We start from the raw sequence: 20,652 nt of genomic DNA on the forward strand, positions 1-20,652 counted from the left end.
CTGGGACAGGCAGGCAGGCACAACAATGCACCGTTCTTCCATTCTGCACACTCCAGGTAGAACACCTGTTGTCCTGTGTCTACTTTCCTTTAACTGCCTTTGTCCCAATCAAGACCACTTTTTGATGCCCACTTCTTTTACGAATCAGACAGGTATGAACACATTGGGATTGGGGGACAGAACTGTGCAAACTGAACCTAGCAGGACCCTAAAACCCTGTAAGACTCAGTTTTATCATCTGGCAAAAAGATATAAGCCTGTTATCAACTTGAAAAGGTTAGTGTGAGGATGACATGGGACATTGATGATCATTGTGTGTTTCACAAACTTCCCTGGTGATGAGAAGTATCCAGACACTCGTTGATGTATAGAGCTCTTCCCTGGAAATGTGGATTCGGAACCCGTCTCTGGATTACTGTATTCTTCTCATTGGTATGACTTAGGTATCAAATCAGTGAGTTTGCCTTTGCCCATCCTCTGGTTCTAAAATCCTCTCACTTCCAAATTTGGAAATAACATAATCTTGCATATTTTATTCTTTTCTTCCCTCTGCATGCATGCTCCTAAATCATTCAGCAGGTGCCTGAGATGAATTGCTTGGAAGCGGGACATGTGGGCTTTCATGCATTTAACTAACTAGGTTTCCAGTTTCCTCCCTCTTTCTACCACTGTCTTGTATTCCCCCTTTTAGACATTAAATGACAAGAACATAATATCCAGCTTGCATTCCTTATAAAGTCCTCTCCTATATAGTTGTTAATGGCTGTCCATCATGGTTCTGCCTGGGGAGGTCTCCAACTCAAACTCAAGGAAAGGATTGAGGAAGAACATTAAAACCAAATCATAGAAACGATTACACTGTGTCTAGGTGACTTTTTAGTCACAGGCTTGAAAATTTCAAGTCCAATTTTCTCCAAATATTCTATTTTTGTTGTGGTTAAATAACTACATTTTCCATTGTGTGGGTGTGTTTTAAAGGACTATGGCAGAGATCCCCACAAGGGATGCAAACAAACTGGCAGGTACTAAAGCAGTGAAGGGAACTGTATGAACTTCAGCAAGTTAATTAACCTCTCTGTGCCTCAGTTTATTTATCTGAAAAGAAAGATCACATTAATATTCACCCCATGGGTTGTCATGAGGGCTAAAATGAGTTTATGCAGGTGAGGAGCTGGGAGCAATGCCTGGCACAGGTTGGAAACAGCTGTTATTGTCATTCTAGTAGTGTCTATGTGCAACTCTGTATGTCTGCTCCATTTTCTTCTCTCTTTACTCACTGGCTTTCTCTGCTTGCTCCTGGTTCCTGTTCTTACACAACTCTAAGTTGCATATGGTTTTGGTTTGCCATAGTTGTGAGCTTTCAACTTACTCCTATTTCAGCTTCATGATCTCACTTCCAAATAGCAACTTCCTTCTCTTCCTTGGTTTGCCCCCCACCTCCACCGAAAAAAAGAATTTGAATTGTCCTATCTACATTTTACCCTTCTATGGATGAACTCCATAAGGGCCAGATGGTCATCTCTGGACTAATTAACAATGGTGGGAGTAGAGGAGTCACACAGTACAAAACCTGGCTGCTTAGGCAGCAGGCGCTTGGGATAGGGGGATTTCCTTTAGAGAGGGCACGAGCAGACAGGCAGGCAGGCAGGCAATGATTAGCATCTTGTAGTATAAATTCGAGACCACATGTCCACAGCAATTACATTCAGAGTTTCTTTCATGAACTCTGATTTTTGCCAAAACTAGGAGGAAATACCTAAAAGAACACTGGACAAAGAGCCAAGGGAACGGAACCAAGACTCCAATCACAATTTGTTGTAAGACATCGGTGTAACCCATTTCACCCCCATAGACCTCAGTTTCCTCATCTGTCAAGGGAGTGGGATGGAGAAGATGAACTCTAAATTCCTTTCCACTTCCAAGATAAAAAGGAAACAGAAATAATGAGGCAGGGTGCCTAAAATCTGACCTTGGACCTGAAATGGTTAGATAATTGAACTTGATACATATTTTAAAGCATTAATGATCTGAAAAATTCCATATGTATTGATATTCTTGGAGACAATTATCTCTACAGTAAGCATATGTTGAATTAGCATAAGGTTACTATTAAAAAATACTGTGGAAATGAAATATAAACTTCTATAATCATAGGAAGCAACAAACTCAAAATTACTGATCCAGTCTTTCACTTAAACAGGATTGATGACTAAAGCTCCAACTTCCTTCCTCGCATCACTGATGTTATGCATGTAGGACATGAAGTCTGGATGAAAGGTGAATGGCTTCTAAGTGGATTTGCCTCCTCCCTGAGGTCAGGCGCCGGCTGGTCTTTAATCACTGTTGTCCTGTGCCTGGGCTTATGTATAAACAAGATGCAGAGTCAAATGTGTACCACATGTGGAATGCACCCCAGAAGCGTTGTCATCATATGGGCCAAATACTGAATTTATAGGAATAAGAATGTGCAGTAAGCAACACGTGGAAAAGAAAGACTACATTTGTTTCCCAATAACCAAATTAGTAGAAGACTGCAAAGCTTCTAAAATCATAGCCACTATTTAGGAAGAACTGATCTTTGGATGGTGGATGCCTTAGCCAGACCTTATCTACATAGTTCCTTTTACCAGTTGGAAGTAGAATTTAAGGTTTTTCTGGTTCCACTTTTTGCCACATAAGTCACCATCTAGTCTCTGTTTTTCCCTGTCACAGGGCCTTGGAACTCATCCGGGAAGTTTAGTCCATCACTTTACCAAGTCAATTTGTGACAATCAGTCTTAGGGTGGCCCTACAGAAACCACAGTTATTTGCAGTCTGAGCTGTCTCCCAGTTGGGACAAACAGGAATAATTGCCCCTGAAGAGGCCTCTGAAGTGATTAGTCCACCTGTGTAAGGCAGGCATATAGTCTAGGTCTTGCTGCTCTTAGTTACTTGGCACCCCTCCATTCTCTGCCTTCATCTCCAACCTGCAAGTTACATTGTTCCTTCAGTGAGTTCCCTTGCTCTTTAGGCTGCCCTTGGCACTCCTGTCATAGGCATTTTCATACATGTAGAAATAGGAAAGATGAGGGATCATGCAGAACAATTTGTCTTGGTCAATGGATTACCTGTAGATCATCAGGTTGACTGAAATTTTGATGTCTATGTTATGTCCCTTGCAATATAATTCTAACACAGTATCTTTCTGATGATATGGTCATTTAAGTGAGCACTAGCAATGCACATGTTGCTGTGTGTTCTGAAATACTCCCATACTAGGTCCAAGTTTTGGACGAAAGTGTATTGTTCTCAACAACCTCTAGCCTGGTGCTAGTCCAAGTGGTGCTCCATAGACCAGTGTCCATCTACAAAATTTTTATTCCAGATCCACATTGGAACAAGAACAGAAATTAAGAGCAAGAGTTTAGGAACATTAAGGCAATTGTACAGTGATTTTCTGTCTGTTGACTCTTGCAATTAAAATGTGTAAAATAAACTAAAATGTTTAGCTTGTATTCTGTAAAGCTTTATTTAAATTTCATTTTTCTAGTAATTAGTTTATATTAAAATTTATAAAAGGATTGGTTTGCAACAGATTAAAAACAACGATAACCAAACCAAAGCTGGTTTTTCACCACAGATAGTTTAAGAAGCACTGCTCTAGAATTATTTTAGTTTTCATTTCTAGCTTCCACAAACCATATTAAGTGAAGCATCTTAACATCCAGGCTTTAAAAGAGGAATCCAATGTTCAGCATCCCATGATGTAGAATTGTCTTCAACTCCACACCCTACCTAAGGACAGGGGGTTTTGTAGTTCTAGAGGTGAAGGAATGAACACTTCTTAGCTCTCAGAGGCCTGACGTGTTGCAGAATATCCCTCGATATTGAGCTGCAGAAACACTGAAGGACAGGCTATGTTTCAGGAGGAGACCCTGGGATAATCCCACTGTATAGTAAATGTTATGCATACAACCTTTTATCAAGGGATACAATTTTTGAAAATCAATGATCATTTGGCACATAGCGAAGATTCCAAGACTAGAAAAAAAGGTATTCTTTTGGATTTTATTATTGAATTATTTTCAGAGAAGAAAGCCATGAAGAGGTTCCCAGTTCAGTAGAAAAGTCAATTCAAGCTTATAAAATGCGCTATTTGCAGATGTTGGTGCTGTTTATTCACAGATTCAACAGGTCCAAAGGAGCAGGTTTCTCACGAATGGACATTTCATCACTCACCACTGTGTTACTTCTCATAGCTTCTTCTCCCAAACTTACAGACCTGCAAGACTTATCTCTTACCAGGCTCCCATTTCAATCAGGCTATTCTGCCTCCCTCCAAGTCTACATCCCACTCTGTGCTGATAATCCAGTTTGAGGACAGTTCCATGTACATACTATAAGGCATTTGTGACACCTGAACTCCAATAGTATTCCACACACACACACACAAATCCACATGTCTTTAATTGATTTTTAATTTATCTAGGCCCACATGATTTTTTTATGTCTCCACTTTTGCTGAAAAACTCATAGATTTGTTTTCCAGTTATGCAAAGGGAAGATTTCCAACATACAAATGCACTGCTTATTTTCAGAACCATGACTGTTTTTCACCACCACCTCCTAAGTATTGGCTGTGGCACTGGCTTCAGTTCACATAGAAGTCACTGTGCAGAGTCTTCAGGAACCTGCTGGACATGGTATGAGGAGGGAGATGAGCTGCGCAACCCTGATATCAACTCCATACTACAAGGATTTTATAAGACATATACTGAATAAATGTGTTATGTTTTCAAGGAAGATTTTTTCCCTTAACATTTACTGAGCATTTATCATATGCCTGTCTTATATTGTTCAGGTGGTTTTAACAGAATGCCATAAACCGGGTGGCTTATAAATAATAGAAATTTATTTATTATAGTTCTGGAGGCTGGGAAGTCCTAGATCAAGGTGCTGGCATATATACTGTCTGGTGAGGGTCCTCTTCCTGGTTCATGGATGGCTGCCTTCTTGCTGTGTAAGGGTCAAGGAAGTTCTCTGGTGTCCCTATTATAAGGGCATGAATTCCATTCATGAGGGTTTCACCCTCAAAACCTAATCACCTCCCAAAGACTCCACCTCCAAACACTATCACATTGGGGATTAGGTTTTAACATATGAATTCTGGAGGAACAAAAATATTCCATCTATAGCATTTGCCCCATTCTCTCAAAATTTATGTCCTCCCATTTGTTCCATCCTAATAGCATTTAAAGTCAAGCATCAACCTTAAAATCTAAGTCCAAAGTCTCATCTAAACATTGTCTAAATCTGATCTGGGTGGGACCTAAGATATGATTCATTCTGAGGCCAAATTCCCCTCCAGCTATAAACTCGTAAAACAAAATGAGTTATGTACCTTTAAAATACAATGGTGGGACAAGCATAGGATAGACATTCCCATTCCAAAAAGGAGAAATCAAAAGAAAGACAGGACTGACAGGCAAATTCCATTAGACCTTAAGGCTAGAAACTGGGGTGAGGGGCTAATGGTGTAAGTCCCAGTTCAAATCTGATGGCTCAAGAAACCAGGAGCACTGATATCTGAGGGCAAGAGGAGATGGATGTCTTAGTTTAAACAGAGAGGGAATTCACCCTTCACTCTGCCTTTTTGTTCTATCTGGGCCCTCAATGGATTGTGTGCTGCCCACCCACATCAGTGAGGGTGATCTTCTTTACTCAGTCAACTGAATCAAATGCTAATGTCTTCCAGAAACTCTCTCATGGACACACCCAGAAATAATGCTTTACCAGCTATCTGGGCATCACTTAGCTCAGCCAAGTTGACACCTGAAATTAACTATAACAGTGCTCAACAGCTAATTTAATCCTCATAAAATCTTGTAAAGATGCTAATATTACCATCCTAATTTTAAAAATGAATCTGAGGCATAGAGTGCTAAGTGACTTGCCCATGGTCACACAGCAGGGAGTGGTAGAGCTGAGATTTGCACTTGGGGAGTATGGCTCCAAAGTTTTGCCTCTCAAGTTTCCCCCAAGACACAAATGCAAAACAGGATAAGAGCCTTTTGACCATTAGGGTGATAAAATGAAGAGGCTATGGAGCCTGTGTTTTTAGCCTTAGTAAGTGAGGAGAAGACTTCCATGATGGAGAGTACAGTCCAGGTACTTAAAAACCTGTAGCAGTCAAGTGCCAAAGAAAGCGTGAGAAAATGGAAAAAAGTCCAGTGAGTCTTGAATGCCCACTGCTTCCTGTCCTCCATTGCTCTTCTCCCTGACCCCTGCAGCTGCCTACTGACAGCCTCTATTCTCCACACCCACATTAGCTCTCACTTTTTCCTGCTTTCCCACTCAATGACATATCCCATCTCCTTGACCTTCCCCAACCCTTCCCAAGGGTATATGTTTCAGGACCTACAACCCACCTATCAAATTCACACAAAGCAGGGAGCATCTGAGCTTTCCAAAGACTTCCTCTCATTCTTCTTTGGCAAAATGATACAATTTCTCACAAAATTTATGGTTTTTACCTCACCATCCCCTTTACCATCTCCATACCTAACTAATATAATTAGCGTGCTCCTTTTCTTCAGCTAGAATACCACTGGGAAAGGAATTCCATTTGGTAGATCTTCCCTCATTTTACTCACACTAACTCCCTGAGTTCCAAAGGATCTGGACCATTATTAATCAGCAATGATATCCGGACCACTGACAATAAAACAATTGGACTTAGTAAATCCAAACTCGGAAAATACATTTCTGAACTTCTCAGAACAATAAGCCAATGCCACGTGTCAATAGGAGGCAAATTTGAAACAGACAAAAAAGTGAAATCAGTGTTCTATCTGTGAGAATTCTAACTGTACTCCCTAAACTCAATATTAGAAGTTCAAAAGGAAAAAGATTTTTTTTTTTCTGATTGATTTGCAAATGACAAGGATAAGATCAATTTCCTAAGAGTTTTTCTAAGCTTTTTTTTTTTTTTTTTCACCTAGGAAGATTAAATGGGAAAAACACTCACTTTTAGTTTATCCAAAAAAAATTTTTAAAACAGCTAAAATTTGAATCTATTTGTGCCCATCAGATAATGGGGAGTATAGATTATGCCCAATTGAAGCAGCCTGACTCACTTCTCAAACTTGGATAGTGATGTGAGCCAGATCAATGTTCATGATCAGGCCTTGTTTGACTTGTCAGCCTCTCATGCTTTGCATTAATAAGCTGTATTAATAGAGTATGTGGTAGGATATAAAATCCCCATATGCTCTTCTGTATAGTCCTTTGGCTAATTTCTAGAGGCTTTTTATTGTTTCAGGATTATTTCACCTTGTAAGATCATCATGCAAAATTCCTGACTTCTTTCTTAATATTGACATTACAAGGGAATTTGGTCATCTGTACAAACATTGAGAAGTTAAGCTTTCGAATAAAAAAACCAACAACCAACCAAAAGACAGCAAGAAAACCCAACAATCTTTGAGACTAAAACACTGGAGTGAGATAGGTGCCCACAATCTCTTCAACTGTAAAAAGACCAGGATCATTTCTCAGACTTAAACCTGGAATGTTCCTAGAAGAAATGAAAATGTTTCACATTCAGAATGATAGGAAGAATAAACATTTGTTAAAAATAGCATGTTTCATGGATTATAGCTCATAATGTTTCAGCTGATAAAGACTAAAGCTACTTCTTATTATATAAAGAATTTGAATTTCTTAGTACTTTAAATAAATACCAGAATATATATATATATCTTTGCTTCTAGGAATACTTGTAATTGTTAAGTGCTCATCTTGAGTTCAATGAAAAGGCAGAGGATGTTTAAAATTTCTTAAAATAATAGCATGTAGCTGTAACTGATTCCCCATATGACATTTCATTCTGCCTGAAGCAGTGTGTATGGGATAGCATTCCATAAAGGTATGGCATTAGGAGAAGTGACTGCCTACCAAGTATGGGACAACAAAAGTTACATTTTCTTTCTTTGATTACAAAATAACATATGCCTGTGATTAAAAAAATAAAGAAAATAATAAAGTAGTATATATGAAGTGAAAATTAAAAGTCCCCCTTTGAAGTGATGGTAGGTATTCCAAATCTTTTTCTGGGTATATATAAGTGAATGTATATCTAAATAACTAAATGTCACCTATTCAGATTTCTCCATATCGGAACCATCCAAATAGTGAGATCGGCCTAAAAAGATTTGTTTGAAATGCTTATACATTTAAACTATCATGCCAAGTAATAATTGAAGAGTAATGTCTCATGGTGTATGGCATATGGTGGGATGTGCTGGTTCGTTGCCATGGAGATTCATTTGGTGGTATAATGCGAAGTGAGGTTGGTGGTTCTGGTAATGCATGAGTTGGGCTGGTTCGGAGTTATTTCTATGTTGTAAAAGCAATAAAGTTTAAAGTACTAAAATGAAATTATACAGATATATTACACATCTCATACTTACTCCATAATCCATATAACGGAAAGTGGAGAATGTATTCAGAAGATGTATAGATTGGATTAAGGTGTTTTTTTGTTATCATTGGGTTCTTTTGTAGGTAGAATATCTAGATTTGTTAATCTAGCCATATTGCAGGCATTTTGGCAAAAAATAGTTCTTCTACTCTATTTGTAATCCTGATGCTGGCTGATTCCAAAGCCAAGAAAGTGTCCCTATTCTCTGGCTGCTGTCTCTGTTCTGCATTGTTTACATATATGGACAACTTGGCCCCTTCCTGGATTTAAGCATGCACACACACACTCATGCACACATACACATTCACACAAAGCATTAGTGATGATTTGAGGGTATTGGCCAGACTTCCTACTATGAAGCACACAGCAAGCTATTTAAAATCACTCATTAACCACTTCACTTCTTAAAGTCCTTTCCTCCATCTTGCTTCAGGGAGAGTTACACTTGCTTTTGCCTCAGATGCTGCTAGCCCCTCACTTTCTTTCTCTCTCCTCTCCTTATCTTTTCTGCTGTCATCTCCTTCCTTCAAACATGCAAAACAGGTTAGACTTCTTCACTTCCTTCTGCAATAGCTGCATCTCCAAACCTACTAAAGTACTGAGTAGAACACCATTTAACTGGGTCCATCCTAAAGAGATTTTTTTTTTTTTTTTTTTTTGAGACGGAGTTTCGCTCTATCGCCCAGGCTGGAGTGCAGTGGCCAGATCTCAGCTCACTACAAGCTCTGCCTCCCGGGTTCACGCCATTCTCCTGCCTCAGCCTCCCAAGTAGCTGGGACTACAGGCGCCCGCCACCTTGCCCGGCTAGTTTTTGTTTTGTACTTTTTAGTAGAGACGGGGTTTCACCGTGTCAGCCAGGATGGTCTCGATCTCCTGACCTCGTGATCCGCCCATCTCGGCCTCCCAAAGTGCTGGGATTACAGGCTTGAGCCACCGCGCCCGGCCCTAAAGAGATCTTGTATAAAAATAGGAAAAAGTTATTACATTTATACAGAAATCACTTGGATATTGTTATATTTTACAAAATGGGACCATATAAAACATAATACTCTGCAACTTGCTTTTTCAATCTCTCATCAGCATATCATGAATAACATTTCAGGGAACTTAAATCAACCTTACTCTTTTAATGGCTGAGTATTATTCCATGGTACATTATACTTAGGAATCCCCTCTATCAGTATATATTTAGCGTTTCTCTACAATTTTTCACTTTTGTAATGATGTAATGAATATACTTGCACATGCATATTTCCACATTGCTATGAGTGATTGCTGCAGGAAAAGGCCTAGAAGTGGAATTACGGTCAGGAGATAAGCACATTTAAAATTTTGATAGACTCTCTCAAATTGCTCGCAAAATAGCATGTGCATCCATTCCCATCACCAGGGTGCACATTCACGAAGGATATTTGTAAAGCCTTTTAGAACAACTTTAAACTGTTGCTGGCATATTACATCATCCTTGCAGATGTTAAATAGTTGGGATTAGACCAAGAAATTATTGGTAAACACTGCCACCTAAACCCACTGCAAATCTACATGACAGGGAAAAAATGTTGGAAATAAAACTAAACAGAGATCCCAGGTCCCTCACCCAACGAATAAAAGAGAATCTAAGTCTAGTTAGAATTTGAGTAGGAAGTTAATCTTAGAGACAATCACCAATCTTAGAGATAATCACCGAGGAAAGGCACAGAAAAGCACCCTTGTGGGGGATTGCAGGGGGCTCTGGGAGAGCATGTAGATACCAGCAAGTAGTAGTGACATCATCTTCTTCTTTATATGGGAAACACCCTCATGGTACTGAAACCCATACTAGCAGACTTCCACATGAAACTTCTTCTGAGAAACAGTTGTGGGTTTCACGGAGGGCCATCCTTCAATCTACAGGCTTGAGAATGGCAGAGCTTTTGGCCACATCACTTCTGACAATCTATCCATGTCCCCAGCCCTGAAACTTAATGCTAGAAGCTACAACCTACTTCATATACAGAACAGTTCCTTGCACATGTTGGCAAAGTTTCTAGGGTAAAGATGTTACCACTGAGTACTATTTGGGGAATGGAAACAGGAGATCTGAAATCTGGCTCAGATACTGCCCCTCACTCATGTCTTGTCCTTAGGTCAACTCTCATGTCTCACTTTCTTCATCTGTAAAATGTGTCTTACAAAGGCCTCACCTACCTTCCAAGTAAAGATCATGTGCGTTCACACATATAGAGGCAGTTTGTAGCACAAAGTGGATTTCAAATGTAAGGCTTTGTTAGTAAAGAAGCTTCTCTTACAGCTCTTTGTAAACACTACGGGAAACAAACCAACAAAACCCATTTCCAACAAATCAAAAGAAAGAGATCTGAAATTAGATAGCAGTGATGGGTTGCACAACTTTGTGAATATACTGAAAATTCCTGGTTGGAAAAAAAAGAAAGAAAAGAAGAGAGGAAGGAAGAGGGAGAAGGAGGCAGGAGGGGAGGAAGGAGGGGAAAGAGACAGAAAGTTTTTTGTTTTTGTTTTTGTTTTTAATTGCAGAGATAATCAAAGTTGTAGGGAAATAACTTTCTTGGAGCACATTTTATAAGCCAGGCCCTCTTTAATTCTTTGGATATGGGATATTTATTTCATTCTCCCCATAATTTGAGATGTAGAAATTATTGCCCAGATTTTTTTGGGAAAATGAGAGTTTCAGCACCTTGACCAGGTCGTAGGGCAATTACCTTGCCCAGAATTTGAATCTAACCCTTCTTGACTCCTAGGCCTGAGCTTTTTAGCTGTACCATGCTGCTTCTTGACCCAGTCAAAAGCTCAAAGCAAGCATAAGACTTGCCAATGACATCAGACCCACATATTCAGACTCCCCTCAAGAGACTCTATGTGAAATAACTTGAGGGATTTCCTTGTTGTTAATCTCAAAAGTGAAGTGAAGTGCCCCTCACTGAGAAGGACGGTCCATTATGTGTCTAGTGTTTATACACTCATCATAGCCTTCCTGGGTCTATTTGTACTTTCAGCCCTAAACCTTGTCTTGGGTTAATGAGTCCCACAAGTTCTCTAGCCAAACGTTTATTGGCTTCCAGCTTAACATAAGCTTGTACCTAATCAATGTAGCCGTTGAAACAAGTTCCATGCTGGCAAATTCCCAAAGCAAAAGGAGGTAAATGAGAACAACATGAATGAGGCAAACAAGGGAGCCACCATGGAGGAACAGTTTAATCAACACTTAGAGAAACATGGCTGCATCCTGCTGAGATGGAAATAAATCTGTTTTGTAGACATCCTGATGCCTTTAACTATATCCTCTTCCTCTAGTACAAAGCCTTGCAGCTTTTGCATCACTCCTGCTGGAAATCACTTCATAACAAGAGAAGTTGAAAAATTTCAGATCCAGGTTTTAAAATTAATTTCTAAAACATAAAAAACAGTAGCAGACACAGTTGGTGCCTACTTATAACCCCCTGGACATTTACTGTGAGCCACATGACTCCCTGCCTGAGGATTTTGCCAGAATGGGGAGCATGATAGACCAGTGGGCAAAGCAAGTAGGAAGTGCTAGGCTGTGAATTCCTCCAGAAGCTGCTCTCATCCAATGGCTGGGTTCATGGATAACTAATTTGATGGACAAAGAGTCAAAAACTGAGTTGATATATACAAATAAGTAGCTCAGCATCCCAGCTCCATGGTCAGGGTAACTCAAGGTGTGTTTACTCTGTCCTCCAGAATTCTTGAACTCCAGGTGCCTAGAGTCGCAACTGGTTTAATAAGGCTTCCTTTGTTGGCATCCTTCCCTTCCCTGTCTCACTTCCCCATTTCCCTCCTGCTGTTTCCTGGGATTATCTCCCAAAAAAACCTCTTGCATTAAAATCTTTGTCTCTGAGTCTCCTTCAAGAGGAACCCAAAACAAGACAAGAGTGACTCACACACTCTGGATGAAAAGGGAAATGATCATTAAGAAAATAAGCTTTCGGCCTTTCTCTTTAGTCCTGTTGACTTTGGATTTCTTTCATCCCTTTAGAACTTCTCCTCTGTTGACTGATTTCCCGAGGTCCCAAGATTTGCCTGACCACCTGCAAATTAAGTGTTTCCCCATCTCCATGGCCACTCCTGGTTCCATTCACTAGTTCTCTCCGGATATTACTACCTGGAAAGTTAAACCTGCTAACACATAGAATGTTAGAACTGGGCAGGAAGGAACCTGAGACCTGTCAGGCCCTATGATCTGTCAAAGAGACTCACCCAAGGTAGAAATCATGCTTTTTCCCCAACACCTGCTGCTATGCAGGTTCTTTCCTCTCTTTCCCCAGTTATGACACAGTCTCTCCCCTCACTCCATTCCCTGCATTGGTACCATTTTTACCTTTGGTCCTCTTCCAGTTATTGGCCAGACTAAATGACCTCCGAAGCCCTTGGAAGTTATTTACCTTCAATGACTCTTACCCTCATCTTCTAACTAAGGGTTGGAATACTGAGACAATGCTCTCCCCAACCCCAAATGACCACCACCAGACCTTCCTGAAATGCCATGTTCTAGGAGATCACTTCTTTCTCCCAAAAACAAGGTTTTGGTCACTGAGCTGAACAAATTATTTTTCTTAGTTCACATATCCCACCTCTGTTAAACTTCTTTGTCTGTATCAAAAGAAGCTCCTCTGTTTTTCTCCTTTCAAACAAATCCCTGCCAGATACAGTGCCTTGACCAAGGGCATAGCTAGGCATAAAATCATCATGTATCTGTCCTAAACCCATTCTAATGGCCCTGGGGCAGGAGGGGATATAGTGTTAAGTCCCTTCCTCCTCAGCCATGTATCTCCCTCTCTGGAGTACTGCCAGCTTCCTTCACCAGTCTCCATTTGCAGAACCCCTCACCCCCTCACTATGTTCTTAGGAAGATGAATCAGGGGTGAACAGTTTAGATATTATTTAAGTTATCTTTTGATCACATAGAACGTAAGTAAAGAATTCTTGCGACAAGTGATACACTGCATTCCTCAAGTATGTCAATCTGTGCAAAGCACTGAAGGGGCTGCATTGTTTACCTTAACAGTTACAGCCCCTGCTAATGATTACAAGGATGCTGTTTATATCAATATTTAAATATGCTGTTTCTCCCAAATGAACCACAACAGCCTCATTTAATGTTATTTTATTAGGATGAGCAGATATTTGGACAATGTAAACCTGTCCACTTGCCACTTGCTATACAAACCTCTCTAGTAACGCCTCAGTTTAGCATCTAAATACATATTTAAACAGTTTAAAAACACATTGACTACATAATTTGTATTTGTAACTGCTCAGAATAAAGGACTTTTTATTGAGTGTGCCAAATAATGCGAATTTGGATGCCTTCTGAAAGGATGCATTATTCATGTGGAAGAGAAACAAAATCAATAAATGAAAATTCAAATAAAAATAAAACCCATTATGATACTGCACCCAGACAATGATCATCTTGTGCATTATTTACTCAAGGAAAAGACACAGGAAAATGGCCCTTCTGGAACTGGGCTATGAACTGAATCATAACCTCCTGCTTAGGCTGTTCGAAAAGAAGCAGAATTGTATGTTTCTAACAGAAAGAATTGTTACGTTTCTAAAAGAAAGACTCAATTTCTTTTAGTTTGTGACTAAAATTATTTAAAAATTTAACAAGGTACATTTGGGAAATTGGTAAGATGTGAACATGGTTACATTCTATTGTTACCACATCACTTTTTTCATTGCTACCAGGATATATAGAATAAAGTTCAGAATGCAGTTTTGTGGAAAAGCATATCTTTGCATATAGAGAATACTGGATATGTGTGTTTATGCTTGATAGGGAGGAGAAAAACAAAGGTTATTAACTCTGGCACATCTCAAGACGCTTCCTTACTTTTTACAAAGGCATTAATATCGGTCAAGAGGTCAGGCATTGGGATCAGACATCCTGAGTTAAATCTTGCCTCTTACACTTCTAGTTCTGTGATTTTCATTATTTAACCCCTCTAAGCTTTGGTAAAATGTTAGGTTAATGAGAATACCTGCCACTTGGGATTAAAGGAAATTCTTAGCCCAGTACCCGGCACATGGAAGTTACCCAATGAGTGTTAGCAATAAGAATATCTAAGAGTAGCACTATCTTTCCTTACAGACATTTGATTGTCAAAGCACGTGGCTATCCTTCCTCAACAATAATGCACCGGTGCACATTGATTCTTTGCTGAAGAATATTATTTAAGACTCTGTTGCCTATTTTTTATCAAATGTTATGAGAAATAAGCTTCAATGTTTCTTCACGGAACACTTGCCTGAAAACACATTTTATTCTTGGCACAAAGCAGATCATCAGGAAGCTACAACTGATGAACTTAAAGAACTGATATTATAAAATTTAATTTTGTTGAATTATATTTCACACCAACAGTTTATATTGAAGTGTGGAAAGAAAACAGCTCTAGGGAATTAAAGAGTTTGTTGATCATAGGGATGTCTTCAGGATGTTATCTACTTTATTACATAGTTTCTCCTTTTTGGAAGATCTTCCAGTGCCTAAACTTAGGAAAACACTATATTTATTAATTCACTTAAAAAATGTAACTTACTCAGTTTTTGCTGAGCACTGTTCTGGGGCACTAGATATAGAGCAGTGAACTAAACAGACCAAATCCCTGCCCTGAGTAGCAGCATTCACCTTCTAGCTCCTTGGCAGCTGGCTTGCTTTTATCTTACAGATACCCCAAATGTTATAACTGAATAGATTTAACTCTTTGCTTTGGATTCTAGTAGGTTCAGAGCCAAATGATACAGATTCTTATGGCATATATCCTTGTATGCTAACTTTACTTGTGGATTTATCTTGCCCTTATACCCAATCTTCTCATCTACTTCTTTATTACTCTACTGCAAAATATGTGTTTTTGTAAGTAACCAGAACATTTTTCAGGAGAAACAAAATTAAGAATTTATAAATGCATCACGGAAATAAATAAATACAGCAACACAAACATAGGTATGTGTGAATTCAAGTAACTATAAATTACAGCTACTAGCATCCTGGATGGCCATTTGCTTTCCATCATGTTTCACCTCCAGCCTCAGAACAATGATTCTTGAAAGTTCATTAATGTAATAGATAATTATTGACCATGTGCAATATGCCAGACTCCATTCAAAGTAGGGGATTAATAGTTAACAATATAGATTAAGTCTCTGGGAGCCTGTGTCTGCATGGAGGCTGTATTAGTCAGCTCAAGCTGCTATAACAAAATACCATAGGCTAGGGGGCTTAAACAACAGAAATATATATTTTTCAAAGTTCTAGAGACTGCAAGTCCAAATCAGGGTGGCAACTTAGTCAGGTTCTGGTGAGGGCTCTTTCCCTGAATTACAGACAGCCACCTTCCTGCTGTGTCATCACATGACAGAGAGAGAGAGAGAGAGGGAGAGAGAGAGAGAGAGGGAGGGAGGGAGAGAGAGAGAGAGATTCCTTCCTCTTATAAAACCTCAGTTCTTTCGGATTAGAATCCTACTCTTAGGATCTTATTTAACCTTAATTACCTCCCAAATAGGTATTTGACCCTATCCCCAGATATAGTCACACTGGGGATTAGAGCATCAACAAATGAATTTGGAGGGGATGCAATTCAGTCCATAACAGAAACCTCATGACATCTTGTCCAATAGTCAAAGAGCTCTAGGGAAGGGATATTACAAATTTATTCCATAGGTAGTTCTTGGGTTGAAAGCCCCTCATTTATATTTGATCTAAACCCCAAATTTCAGATAAAGGGCAATTTACCTGATTTTGTCCTCCAACAAGATATTCAACTTTTAAAATCATGTTTATGTTTGTCATAAGATGAAGGAATGCAGCTGATATAAGATGGTGTATCAGTCTTCACTGATTGAACTATACAATACATTACAAAGAATGGTGTTAGTAGTTGTGTTGACATCTACTTATTCAATAAACATTATGAGTCTACTAAATTTCAGACACTGCTAGGATCTGGGATGTAGTGATGACTAATAAAACACAGTCCCTGGCTGGGCACGGTGCCTCATACCTGTAATCCCAGCGCTTTGAGAGGCCGAGGTAGGTCAATCATCTGAGGTAAGGAGTTTGAGACCAGCTTGGCTACCATGCTGAAACCCAACCTCTACTAAAAATGCAAAAGTTAGTTGGGTGTTGTGGTGGGCACCTGTAGTCCCAGCTACTTAGGAAGTTGAGGCAGGAGAGTCACTTGAACCCTGGAGGCAGAGGTTGCAGTGAGCTGAGATCGTGTCACTGCACTCCAGCCTGGGTGACAGAGTGAGATTCTATCTCAAATACAAAACACAAACCCCCACCCCGACAACACACACACAGTCCCTGTCCTTTCAATGAAATGGGACATATAGACAAATAAACAGATACATATAAAATAGTGCTGTAAGTAGAGGAAGGAAAACAATAGAGTCTTACGGACACATACAGGACACACACTGACACTGACCTCAGGTGTCAACAAAGGCTTTCCAAATGCAGTCATGTCTAAACTGACATCTTAAAGATAAGTAAAAGTTCTCTTGGTCAAGTGTGTATGTGAACAGGGATAGAGTGGGGAATGTGATCTAGAAATAAGAAGAATATAGAAAGAAGGTTTGGAGATTACAGATGACATAGCTCCTTAGGAAAACCAAATGTCTGGAGAGTAGGGAGAGGGAAGATTCTAGGACAGAACCCTCAAGAGTAGCCATCTTTTGAAATATTAGGAGGGGGAGACTAGATATTCCATGTCATCAACAGAGACATGGCCAGGAGGCAGGAGAAAGTCCAGGAGGATTCATTGTCATGGAATCAAGGCGAGAGACTGTTCTAGAAGGGGAGAGTGGTGATCTGCATTAAAAACTGCTAAGAGATGAAGTAAGGAGGGAAATGTGCCTAGGGATTGAGCAAAAAGCAAAAGGAAGTAGCTGACAAACTTGGTGCAATCAGTTTTAATGACTGGTAGGGGGAAGAGCTGTTGTTACACCTATTCTCATATACCTTGCTGGCCCTGATGAGAAGGAATTTGGTTAGATAGCAGGCCTTCCCCAGGTGATGCCTTCCATGTTCAAAACAATGGCAGGTGTGTAGTATGTATGCATGTAAATACACACACACACAGTTAAGTGTGTATAAGACAGACCACAAAATATTAACAGTGTGGTATATAGCATGGTGGGGTATATCTGGATGGTGGGACAATAGGAAATTGGTACTTACTTCATTACCCTTTTCTATATTTTATTGTTTTCTACATTGAACATCTATTATTTTAAAATTATAATAATGATAAAACTAATTTTAGAAATGGACTTACATAGGGGATGAAAGCAGATATTCCAATCTGGATTGATTTACCTATGAATTAAAACATGGTGTATCTTAATTTTTGTGTCAGGTTATCCAGACGCTTTTTTCTTTTCTTTTTTTCACTCTCTAACCATCAACATTTTACATGCTTGGATACCAAGGAAGGCTTTGTCTGGATAAAAACAAACTGATTTGATGAGCCTGAAAGACGTCTTCCAATTTTGGGTAACTATATTGAAAATTTGCCCTGGATTCAGACAAGCTTTGAGCACACACAAAAACCATCTTTACCTTTGCCTTTCTTCCCTTCATGCCATAGATTTAAACAACAAATGGTTAAGATAACATTTATATTGCTGCCTTTCAGTCAAAATTGGCAAAAGGGCAGAATAAAACAAAATAATCAGTTTGCATCCTGGTTACCCTTTTACAATTAATTTAGGGAAAGCATGTAACTGGCAGAGAGAAACACTTTTCAGATCTCATGGAAAGAAATTATCCATTAGAATTTAAGGTCTTTTGGGAAGCAAACTAGTAGCACACTCAAGCTTGTGGAGCACAGGTAGTTAGGCCCCTGCCGACTTAAGTGGCCATAGTGCTCGATGCCCAGGCTCTTCCCTGACCCCACCCCCAAACTCCTAAGCAAATTCTCAAAGAGAGATGACAACTGGGTGATTTCAACTGAAAACAGAAAATCAAAGAACTTGAGTACCTTGCTCAAATCCATCAGGGATGTGATTAAAAAGGAAACTAGATTTCTTCCTTCCTTCTTTCTACACCCCACATACCTCCCACAGCTAACACAGCAGCCAGCATCATGACTTTCCAAGCTAATCATTAGTTCTTTCAAACCTTCAGACAAAAATATCTTCCTTTTGAATTTACAGACAACCTCTTCAGCTATGTCAGTACATGCTCCAGACAGAGGACGAAAGATTTCAGTCAGGGCATGGGCAGGCATAGGAGGGCAGGGTTAGAGGAGACTCAGCTCCCATGATATGGGTTAGGTCAGAAGCCTCTTGTTCTGAGGTCAGAGGCAGTCTAGAGAACATGACACAGGCCAGCCTTTGGGGCTTTTAGATTTCCAGATAGGTTCAGAAAGGAGCAGTAGGTTCAGGAAAACTTATATGTATCTGAAAGAATACAAAAGAATCACCTAGGTCGGGCGCGGTGGCTCATGTCTGTAATCCCCACTCTTTGGGAGGACTGCTTGAGTCCGGGAGTTTGAGACCAAATTGGGCAACATAGTGAGACTACATCCTTACACAAAATTAAAAATTAGCCAGGCATAGTGGCCCAAGCCTCTAGTCCTAACTACTCAAGAGGCTGCAGTGGGAGGATCGCAGTAGCCCAGGAGGTCAAGGCTTCAGTGAACCATGATCATGCCACTGAATTTCAATCTGGACAACAGAGCAAGACTCTGTCCCAAAAAAAAGAAAATCACCTGAAAAGTTTGTTAAAAGTGGAGGTTCCCAGTCATCATCCCCAGATTCTGGTTCAATTATGCCTGGGATGGGCACCACAAATCTGCTTTGTAAAATAGTATGCTGGGTTATTCAGAAATGTGTTCAGAAATGTTAGCTTATAATTTTCATGCCACTCTATGCTGGCACTGCTTTGATCAGTGGAGTCTGGGAAGCAAGCATAACTAGTTTTCCCAGGCCCTGGCTGGGGAATGTGAACCTCTAGGTGGTGTATGTGGTGTGAAGCAAGGGCTACGTACTCAGAGGCTACACAGCCTCAACCTTCCTTGAGTAATGATTCTAACTGCTGGTCTATGGGACAACATTACTATTTTTATTAAAGCAAAGATGAATACACAATGAATACATTAAAGCAAAGATGAATACACAATGTATACATGATTTGAGTGAATATCAAAGATGAAACCTGAAACTTTAAAAAAAGGAGCTTATGGTAGGCTGCTTTTGACTGTATCTCTGATTGGATATGCTTTCTCTGTTCTCTGTCTCCAGTGGAAAGTTTGAGAAGCTTTGTTAGCAGCTAGCAATCAGCATACCATACAGTAGTTTCCTCATTTGAAAATGACATAACAGCTGTCTCTTGAAATTGTGGTAAGGCATAAACAAGATAACACTATTTAAGCCCCAGCCCAAAGTCTGACATTCCAAAAATGTTCCGTAAATGTTCATCTTTCCTTCAGCGGTGAGAATACTCCATTTGGTACCCTAGATAAGTGAGGAATTGCCTCTTTCTCTTCAAGATCTGAATTGTAGAAGATCTATGTATGAGACCACATCTTCATAAAAAAATTTTTAAAACCCAGGCATTTTTTCCTTGGGAATGGACTGAAAAGGGTTATAGGCAAAACTAGTTTCATGTAAATGTTTGTAATAATGAGGAAATATAACAGATTGATGGTGGATTTAAGTTTATCTAAGCATAATACTGGACAGAAACTAAAAAGAAACATGTAGTTCATGTAGAAGTCCAGTAAGAAGATATTTTTCCTCTCTTGGAAACCTTCCCTATCACGTGCCATCTTATCTTATGGCTATTTGTGTGCCTTTCTTTGTACCTTTTAAACTATAAACTCCTTGAATGTGGAGACCACAAATTGTCTATCTTTGTATTCACTCATTTATTTTTTTCATTTAACTAAGATGGAAACAAGCTATAGGTAATGCATGCATGTGTTAAAAAAAAATGAAGCTACACAAAAGAAGGACATTAAGAGGAAGAGAGTCTCCTTCCAGGGTGCTAGCCTCCTGGTTCTCCTCTATGGGGACAATCGCTATTCAAATTTTTTGTGTACATTTTCAGAGATAGTCTGCAAAAATAAATCACATTTATAAAAATAATAGTATGCCACACCCAATTTTTGGTAGTTTGCTTTTGTATTTTACGAAATACA

General features: G+C 39.5%; 1 long non-coding RNA gene across 5 annotated transcripts in view; it reads right to left on the minus strand.

The window, feature by feature from the left end:
* Positions 1–17: 17 nt before the first annotated feature.
* LOC103878321 overlaps positions 18–20,652 on the minus strand; it is a 31,663-nt gene continuing 11,028 nt past the window's right edge. For 3 of the 5 annotated variants that reach the window (XR_638476.4, XR_001895860.3, XR_001895867.3), the window contains 3 exons: positions 17,785–17,825; positions 16,239–16,349; positions 11,654–11,812 (listed from right to left, as the gene is read on the minus strand). This is a non-coding gene — a long non-coding RNA (uncharacterized LOC103878321). Of the gene's footprint in view, positions 7,556–11,653; positions 11,866–16,238; positions 16,350–17,784; positions 17,826–20,652 lie in introns of those variants that run through there. The other 2 variants (XR_001895861.3, XR_001895862.3) reach the window with 2 other exon arrangements.

This window comes from Papio anubis, chromosome 13, assembly GCF_008728515.1.
Source record: "Papio anubis isolate 15944 chromosome 13, Panubis1.0, whole genome shotgun sequence".
In the NCBI taxonomy this organism is placed as follows: Eukaryota; Metazoa; Chordata; class Mammalia; order Primates; family Cercopithecidae; genus Papio; species Papio anubis.